Raw genomic sequence first — 9,849 nt, forward strand, 5'->3', positions numbered from 1 at the left:
GTGGGAGAGCTACTGTATTTGAGGAAACTCATACAGTGCCTAGGTGATTTGCAACACTGCCAAATGTCAGTCAATTGCTTGAGCATGTCCAAATATTACATGAAGGCAAAGTCCACCTGCCTGTTAGTTCTATTGAACTGCATGTTAAAGCAACTATACAAAATTGAATGAGACAATCTAACATTACTGAAATGACAATGTCTGAAGAAACACAGCATGCACTCAGCATGAGTTCTGCACATACAAGATGGTGCCCTGCATGTATGCTATGTATGTTGCATGAATCCATTGATTTGTACTAATGTAGGGCAGAGTAGCTGATATAAAAAGGACTGAAAACATACATCAGAAGTCCTTAAAAAGGCCATGCATTAAGATCTGAACTATTGTTGAGTATTAGAGACAATTGGAAAAATCTGATTTATTTCCTTAACTATCAGGGCAAGCTCATAGCACATGTTTTACAAAGAAATAAAATATAAACCTGGAATTTTCAAAAACACTAGCAATAAGTTGTATGACAATAGCTTATAGCACATTTGTTAATAATTCTTATGTCATCAAGTAGTAGTACTTAATAGTAATCAACACAGTAATTATCCTCATGTTGTGTGCTATTCATAAGTTCTGTGCAGTTTGGTATGAAACATACTCATTTGGATATAAATCTTACATTTCAATGTTAAATCTACAAACTTTTATAAATGTTTTAAAAAACAGTCCATGTGATAAATGTAAACATGGTGAATTTACTGTCAAGCAAATCATTTTAATGTACTATTATATATGTATATCTATTTAAGATATGTGCAACAGACTGCCTTATATTATTTCTTATAAATCTTCTCCTTCATCAAATGGTACTTTTTGTGAATGGTTGCAAAGTGTTGTCTTATTCCTGGTTCCTGTATGTTATCCATTCCAGGTTTTTGTGATACTTCTTATTAATTTATTAAATTTATTAAATATTGGTTAATATGTCATGTCTTTTTTCCCTTGCATCTTTAAAGGGGAAAATATACCACTTCACCTAATTTTCTTTGAAAATTAAAGTGAATCCTATAAAATAAATTTACAAAGGCAAACACAACCAGAAAATATCATTCTTTCCAATTAATCTTGTATGTATTCAAAGACTACAACATCAAGAAGAAGGACAATTGATAGATGTGAAGAAAACATTATCAATGTCTCTGATTACTCATGAGCAAAATCACTGCACCTCCTAAATTATTCTAAGGATGTTTCTTACTCGGGAAGGGGCCTGGAGTGGCTCACATGCTCTCTTTACTATAGGTAATGTTACTGTCTTATTCCCAGATTCTAAGCTCTCTTTGCACAGAAAGGATGACATCTATCTTGTTGATGGTTCTATACCAAGCATTTAGCAATCATTCTACACTCAACAGATATGAATTGAGCAACAACGTGTACAGGCAATGAATTATCTGTGCCAAAATGGGCCATACAACCCCTCATTCTTCAGACTTGGTAGTGTGGCATGGTTATCTTAATTGATCTCTATCCCAAATGGCTTTGAATACCTCTGCAGTCACCAGAGTAAGCCACTAAGCCACTCTGTTCCCCCATACCCGGAGCCAGGGATGACACAATACAGTGGCCTTCTCTTTCAACATTTATGCCTTCCTGATGTTGGATAAGCCTATAAGATACAAGCATGAATTCAATTTCCTTAGAAGGCAAAAATACCTTATTCCATCACAACAATGGCTGGGTTGATTACTAGGAGTGAATCAACAGATAATGGTTGAACACTTTCTTGAAGCAATAGAGTCATTGCTGCTAAGACTGAGAAAGAGAGATATGTATATCTGAACACCACAATAAGGTCACTACTGACAATGGCCAGAAATCTTAGGCCACTGAAACTAGGGGCTACTCTTATGCAAGAGTAAGGAAATGGAAAGAGGCAGAAATTTCTGATGGCATGATACTGGAGTCACTTCTATCACCAGAAGAGGAGGTGGGCAAGGGAAGGCTGAAGAGCCTCATTCCATAGTATCAGAAATCTCCATGGTCTTAGGAGAGGAAAAGGGATGCTATTTGCCATCAATCAACAGTGGGTTTCTCATTTCCACAGAGCTTCTCAGCTTCCACCTATGTCAATGCAATTTCCAAGACTGAGGCCCATTTCTCCTTATATATTCTCCCTATACATATGTTAAAATACAACCTGGAGAGCTGAATATAGTAGGAAGGTATTTTTATATACAACATTGATAGGAATAGGTGGCATCATAGTGATTCCCAAATATTATGTGACATACAACACACTTACATCTAAGACATAGGTTGGGTTCCCATTACACAGATTCTGAGATGGAGATCAGTATGTATGAGGTTTATTGGAAAATGCCCTTGAAATCTCTATACAAAGGGAAAGGGAATAAAGCAGGAATGAGCAGAGGGAGAAGTTGGGCTGTGATGCAGTTACAAGTACTTAGCTGACCCCTATAGGGAGATTTAAAACTGGGATAGCCCTTCAGAGTTGTCCAAAGTTGAGGCAAGGCCTCTGTACTTTGACTGTGATCAGTCACTATATGCAGCTGTCCCCCAAGAGAGATGTGTGACGTTATTACAAGGGCAGCACTACTCAACAGAGGCAACTCAAAGAGGGTTTACATATGACGGCTATCAATCAAACTGTCCCAGGACCTGGGGAATAAATGCTTCAGCCCTGAAGGTGGGATCTTGACAGAACAGGACAGAATCCATTGCAGATATTATATTCATAGGGGAGAAAGGTTCACCACTTAATTTCCCACATATATAACACAAACAAGCTGCTGGCTGTCACTTCAGCCAAAATCAATGCAAATGGAGTTGAAAGGAAATTTTTTGTTTGCTGTTTCCCTTTCTTATCAAAGGTGCTCTCAAACCAGCAGCTTAATAGTACTCATATTTCTGAATCCATCTGGATAACTTAAGCTGTGCTGCAGTAACAATCCCAGAGTCTCAGTGGCTTAACAAAACAAATGACATTTATTGCTCATACTACATGTCCACAGTGGGTTGTCAGGGGACCTATCCTTATCATAAGCACTTTGGGAAAAAAAGGCAGATGGAGGCTCCAACTTTTTAAAGCAATTTTATTGAGATATATTCACACACCATACAATCCATGCAAAGTGTACAATCAATGGCTCAGTATAATTACAGAGTTGTGCATTTGCCCTACAATTTTACCATTTTCATTACTCCAAAAAGAAAAACCCCATACCCCTTATAACCCCCTATTATTGACACTTAGCATTGGTGTGGTACCTTTGTTCTAACTGATGATGGAATATTAAAATATTAGTGTTAACTACAGTCCATAGTTTGCATCAGGTATATTTTCCCCATATACCAACCTATTATCAACACCTTGTAATAGTGACATACATTTGTTCTCATTCATGAAAGAACATTCTTATTTTTCTTCTATTAACCACAGTCAACATCCACAACGGTTCTCTGTGTTATACAGTACCATGTTTTATCCTCTAGCTTTCCTTCTAGTGACAGACATGACCCTGAAATTCCCTTTCAACCACAATCACACCCATAATTCAGTGCTGTAAATTACACTCACAATCATGTGCTACCATCATCTCTATCCATCTCCCAACATTTTCAATAAACCTAGTTTAAAATTTTGCACAAATTAAATATCAGCTCCCCATTCTCTACCCTCATTCTATCTCCTAGTAACTTATATTCTAGATTCTAACTATGAGTTTGCTTATTATAATTAGCTAATACTTGTGAGATCATACAATATTTGTCCTTCTGTGTTTGACTTATTTCACACAACATACTGTCAAGGTTCATACATGCATCAGTACTTCATTCCTTCTTACAGCTGAATAATATTCCATCATATGTTTATACCACATATTGTTTATCCATTCACCTTTTGGTGGAAACTTAGGTTGCATCAATCTTTTGGATGCCAGTATTTGCCCCATGTATTTTGGGGTACCTTGGTGAGGTGCATAAATATTTATGATTGCTACTACTTCTTGGTGGATTGTCCCTTTTATTAATATATAATGTCCTTCTTTGTCTATTTTAACAGTTTTGCGTTAAAGTCTATTGCATCCAATATTTGTATAACTACCCAGCTCTTTTCTGGTTACAGTTTGCATGGAATATCTTTTCCTATCCTATCACTTTCAACCTATTTGTGTCCTTGGGTCTAATGTGAGTCTCTTGTAGACAGCATATTGATGTGTCCTGTTTTCTAATCCATTCTACCATTATATGTCTTTTTATTGGGGAGTTTAATCCAGTAACATTCAAGATTATTATAGTAAAGGCAATACTTGAACAATTTTACCTTTTGGCTTTTATATGTCATATCTTATTTTTGTCTCTTTTTTACCCTTTGAGTTACCCTTACTGATATTCTTCATTTCTACACTCTCCTCCAAGCCTCTTTCTCCTGAATTTTCTTTTCAGCCTGCAGAACTCCTTTTAGTATTTCTTGTAGAGTAGCTCTCTTGTTGATGAACTCTTCTCAGTTTCTGTGTATCTGTGAATATTCTAAACTCTCCCTCATTTTTGAAGCATAGTTTTGCCAGATAAAGAACTCTAGGCTGACAGTTTTTCTCTATCAATACCTTAAATATATCATACCACTGCCTTCTCACCTCCATGTTTTCCAATGAGAAATTTACACAATCATATTGCTGTTCCCCTGTATGTGACAAATATCTTTTCTTTTGCTACTTCCAGGATTATCTCTTTATCTTTGACATTTGACATTATGATTAGTATCTGTCTCATAGTAGGTCTAACAGGATTTATTCAGTTTGGAGTTCATAGCCCTTTTTGGACATATATATTTATGTCTTTCTTAAGAGTTGGGAAATTTTCAGCCATTATTTCCTCAAATATTCTTTCTGCCTCTTTTCCCCTCTCTTCTCCTTCTGGGACACCCATGATGCATATATTTGTGTTCTTCATGATGTCATTCAATTCCCTGAGGCCTTGCTCAATTTTTTTTCCATTTTTTCTCTATCTGTTATTCTATCTGTAAGATTTCAAACATTTTATCTTCTAGTTCACTAATTATTTCCTCTGGTGGCTCCATCTTGACTTGTGTGTCTATGTGACGGGGAAAAGGAATTTAGTGAATGTATTTCTTTACTAAACCTAAATCTACCTTTAATTTTCACTGTAATACTAACTCTGCCCATATCCTCATTCCTTATCTATAACATTATTTCTATCCTTTACTTTATCTTTATAATTAGCCCTACATGTAATCCCATCCCTGTCTTTAACTTTATAAATAATTCTAACCATAACTCTTTCTCTAATCTTAGCATTACCTACCTCTAACCATGATTCTGCCCTTTGCGAAGTCTAACTTTTCTCTAACCTCTAACTTTACCCTTACAATTAACTCCATGCTTCCCCTGCTTTTACCCCAACCCTTAGGGCTCACCCTATATTTATCCCTGACCTTACCTCTAAGCCCAAGCTCTACTGCTAGTTATTTCCAATTTATTCTGGAAAATCCTCTTTTTTTTTGAAGATCCTATGAAGTTTAAATGGAAGACTTAGATGGAAAACTTATACCTCCTTTTCAACACTCTGTCTTAATTAAAACCTACCACCAAAACCAGCTTCAATTGACCTTCTCACTTATTCTTTGTCCCTATATTGAATATTATTAATTTTATCATAAATGTCATTTATTGAGCACTGACAATATTCCAGACATTGCTAAATACAAATGTGCCACATTTCATTTAATCCTTACAACAACTCCATGAAGTACATAGATAGGTTGATACATTTAAAATCTCTACTTTACAGTTGTGGAAACCAAGAATCAGAGAGGTAAAGGGTACTCACCTAAGTCACACTGATATAAAGAAGCAGAGGTGGAACTATCTGGTTTCGAACCCTGTGCTGTTCCCAATCTTGCACCCAGCTCTTTCTTAGTGTCTCATAGGCAAAACAGGCTTTCTCAGAGCAGAAAGCTTATCCTGTCCCAAAAAGCATCTTCCCAACTATTACAATTTCAAAATGGGGTAAGGAAGAAGATGAAAAGTAGAAGAGAGGAATAACCTTTTAAAATTCATTTACTCCTGCCAATAAAATATCTTTTCCATTTGCAATAGGAGTGATTATGCATACTCCACTGTGAATCCCTATAATGAAATGGCCCTTCCCTGCAGAGGTTGTAAAGAGGGACAAGGATTGAACAAACAGCCACTAACATGAGATTTGTAGTGACATCACTGCTATAAATACCCTCAAGTGCACACCTTTTTGGAAAGTAACTTTTTTATGCTAAAGATAAATAGCAATGAGTAGTAGTTTGCCAGAGCTGCCATGACAAATACCACACACTGGTTGGCTTAATAAGAGGAATTTATTTTCTCACTGTTTTGGAGATTAGAAGTCCAAAATCAGGGTATCAACAGGCCATGCCTTCTCCCAGAATCTGCAGCACTCTGGTGCTGGTTTGCCACAATTCTTCGGACTCCTTGGCTTGCATCACTGCCTTCATCACATGGCAATATCTCTCCTTGGTCTCCTCCTATGACTTTCTTTGACTTCTGGCTTCTACTGGCTAACTGTGAATAAATTTTCTTTACTTATAAAGTCTCCAGCATATAGATTAAGGCTTACCCTGATTCAATCTGACCTCATCTAAATAGGATCTTCAAAAGATCCTATTCACAAATTAGTCCACACATGTCAAAGGTCCTATTTATAAATTGGTTCTCACTCACAGGACCTTGGATTAGGATTTAGCATTTCTTTATGTGAGTCATGATTCAATCCCCAGTAGTGTGCTTGAAACACAGTAAAAATTATGATGATGAAGAGCATGATGATGCTCTAACATCAAAGAAAATACAATTTCTCATTTCCATGGGACATTTACCCTAAGATTAGTTTATTAGTCCTAGCTACAAAGACTAACATCTTATATAAACCTTTAATGCATAAGTGAACTATATGCTTTTTACACAAAAACCAAGCTTAACTTGTCCCAGCTGTCATTCTCTTTCTTCTAGGAGAATCTAGGAGAATCTAGGAGACACAGGCAATAAAAAGGCTTAAAGAAAGAAAAGTGCAGGAAAGACATTTAATCCTGAAATGTACTAGGAAATTTGACTATAGAACTGGCAATGACTTACATGAAAGCTGCTCCTACACTCTAAAATTTTATGAAAAAATCACTATGATTTTAAAAAGACTTCACAGGGAGGCGGGGCAAGATGGCAGACTGGTGAGCTGTATGTTTTAGTTACTCCTCCAGGAAAGTAGGTAAAAAGCCAGGAACTGCGTGGACTGGACACCACAGAGCAATCTGTCTTTGGGCATACTTCATACAACACTCATGAAAACGTGGAACTGCTGAGATCACCGAAATCTGTAAGTTTTTGCGGCCAGGGGACCCGCGCCCCTCCCTGCCAGGCTCAGTCCCGGGGGAGGAGGGGCTGTCAGCTCCAGGAAGGAGAAGGGAGAATTGCAGCGGCTGCTCTCATCGGAAACTCATTCTACTGATTCAAACTCCAACCATAGATAGACTGAGACCAGACACCAGAGACTCTGAGAGCAGCCAGCCCAGCAGAGAGGAGACGGGCATAGAAGGAAAACAACACGAGAAGCTCCAAAGTAAAAGCAGAGGATTTTTGGAGTTCTGGTGAACACAGAAAGGGGAAGGGCGGAGATCAGGCCTTGAGGCGCATATGCAAATCCCGAAGCAAGGCTGATCTCTCCGCCCAGGGCACCTTTCCTTAATGGCCCTGGTTGCTTCGTCTATTAGCATTTCAATAACCCATTAGATCTCTGAGGAGGGCCGTTTTTTTTTTTTTTTTTTTTTAAATCCTTTTTGCTTTTTCTAAAACAATTACTCTAAGAAGCTCAATACAGAAAGCTTCAAAGAATTGAAATTTGGGCACGTCAAGTCAAGAGCAGAAATAAGAGAGCTCTGAGACAAAAGGCAATAATCCAGTGGCTGAGAAAATTCACTAAACAACACAACTTCCCAAGAAGAGGGGGGTGTCCGCTCACAGCCACCATCCTGGTGGACAGGAAACACTCCTGCCCATCGCCAGCCCCATAGCCCAGAGCTGCCCCAGACAACCCAGTGTGACGGAAGTGCTTCAAATAACAGGCACACACCACAAAACTGGGCGTGGACATTAGCCTTCCCTGCAACCTCAGCTGAATGTCCCAGAGCTGGGAAGGGGGAGCAGTGTGAATTAACAGAGCCCCATTCAGCCATCATTTGAGCAGACTGGGAGCCTTCCAACACAGCCCAGCAGCCCAGAACTGCCCTGGGGGGACAGCACTCACCTGTGACATAGCACAGTCATCCCTCAACAGAGGACCCGGGGTGCACAGCCTGGAAGAGGGGCCCACTTGCAAGTCTCAGGAGCCATACGCCAATACCAAAGACTTGTGGGTCAGTGGCAGAGACAAACTGTGGCAGGACTGAACTGAAGGATTAGACTATTGCAGTAGCTTTAAAACTCTAGGATCATCAGGGAGATTTGATTGTTAGGGCCACCCCCCCTCCCCGACTGCCCAGAAACACGCCCCACATACAGGGCAGGCAACACCAACTACACACGCAAGCTTGGGACACCAATTGGGCCCCACAAGAGTCACTCCCCCACTCACCAAAAAGGCTAAGCAGGGGAGATCTGGCTTGTGGAGAACAGGTGGCTCGTGGACGCCACCTGCTGGTTAGTTAGAGAAAGTGTACTCCACGAAGCTGTAGATCTGATAAATTAGAGATAAGGACTTCAACTGGTCTACAAACCCTAAAAGAACCCTATCAAGGACAGCAAATGCCACGAGGCCAAAAACAACAGAAAATTATAAAGCATATGAAAAAACCAGACGATATGGATAACCCAAGCCCAAGCACCCAAATCAAAAGACCAGAAGAGACACACCTAGAGCAGCTACTCAAAGAACTAAAGACGAACAATGAGACCCTAGTACGGGATATGAAGGAAATCAAGAAGACCCTAGAAGAGCATAAAGAAGACATTGCAAGACTAAATAAAAAAATGGATGATCTTATGGAAATTAAAGAAACTGTTGACCAAATTAAAAAGATTCTGGACACTCATAGTACAAGACTAGAGGAAGTTGAACAACGAATCAGTGACCTGGAAGATGACAGAATGGAAAATGAAAGCATAAAAGAAAGAATGGGGAAAAAAATTGAAAAACTCGAAATGGACCTCAGGGATATGATAGATAATATGAAGCGTCCGAATATAAGACTCATTGGTGTCCCAGAAGGGGAAGAAAAGGGTAAAGGTCTAGGAAGAGTATTCAAAGAAATTGTTGGGGAAAACTTCCCAAATCTTCTAAACAACATAAATACACAAATCATAAATGCTCAGCGAACTCCAAATAGAATAAATCCAAAAAAACCCACTCCGAGACATATACTGATCACACTGTCAAACATAGAAGAGAAGGAGCAAGTTCTGAAAGCAGCAAGAGAAAAGCAATTCACCACATACAAAGGAAACAGCATAAGACTAAGTAGTGACTACTCAGCAGCCACCATGGAGGCGAGAAGGCAATGGCACGATATATTTAAAATTCTGAGAGAGAGGAATTTCCAGCCAAGAATACTTTATCCAGCAAAGCTCTCCTTCAAATTTGAGGGAGAGCTTAAATTTTTCACAGACAAAGAAATGCTGAGAGAATTTGCTAACAAGAGACCTGCCCTACTGGAGATACTAAAGGGAGCCCTACAGACAGAGAAACAAAGACAGGACAGAGAGACTTGGAGAAAGGTTCAGTACTAAAGAGATTCGGTATGGGTACAATAAAGGATATTAATAGAGA

The sequence above is a fragment of the Choloepus didactylus genome, chromosome X, assembly GCF_015220235.1.
Source record: "Choloepus didactylus isolate mChoDid1 chromosome X, mChoDid1.pri, whole genome shotgun sequence".
Classification (NCBI taxonomy): Eukaryota; Metazoa; Chordata; class Mammalia; order Pilosa; family Megalonychidae; genus Choloepus; species Choloepus didactylus.